This window comes from Carlito syrichta, unplaced genomic scaffold (genome assembly GCF_000164805.1).
Source record: "Carlito syrichta isolate Samal-C Ts95f unplaced genomic scaffold, Tarsius_syrichta-2.0.1 Scaffold307240, whole genome shotgun sequence".
NCBI classification, from domain to species: domain Eukaryota; kingdom Metazoa; phylum Chordata; class Mammalia; order Primates; family Tarsiidae; genus Carlito; species Carlito syrichta.
The window spans coordinates 706,018-706,780 of NW_007251336.1; positions in this window are offsets into that span (position 1 = coordinate 706,018).

The following is a 763-nucleotide window of genomic DNA, read 5'->3' on the forward strand; positions in this document are numbered from 1 at the left end:
AGTGAGACTCCAACTCAAAAAAAAAAAAAAAGAGTGACACTATGACAGACATTACTAGTTTCCTATCTTATATCCATTGTCTTCTGCTTCCTCACTAATAGGACCTCAGTTGTGTTTGTACAAGAAAATATGCCCAGCTGAAATACTCAAAACTCTTATCTGTGGCTGTTAACCTTTGTCATAGAGGTACTATCCCTTCCTCCTCATCCATGCTTGGAATGTAGCCATGACACCTTGCGGTACAGCATCTATACTGTGACCCAAGTAGCTGGAACCACAGGCATGCACCACCACGCCTGGCTAATTTTTTATTTATTGTAGAGATGAGGTCTCACCAAGTTTCCCAGGCTGGTCTCGAACTCCTGGACTCAGGCAATCCTCTCACTTCGACCTCCCAAAGTGCTGAGATTACAGGCTTGAGCCACCATGCCCAGCCCAGAATGACCATTATTTAAAAAAAACAAAAACAAAAACAAAACACAAAAACCCAGAAAATGCAAAGTGTTTTTGAGGATGTGGAAAAATTGGAAACCTCATGTGTTGTTTGTGGGAATGTAAACTGATGCAGCTGCTATGGAAAACAGTATGAGGGTTCCTCAAAAAATTAAGCATAGAATTGCCAAATGTTCCAGCAATCCCGTTTCTGCATATTCATCCAAAAGAACTGAAAGCAGGGACGAAATATTTGTATAACAACTTTCACAGTGGCATTATTCTCAAGAACCAAAAGGTAGTAACAACCTAAATGTCCATTGACGAATGG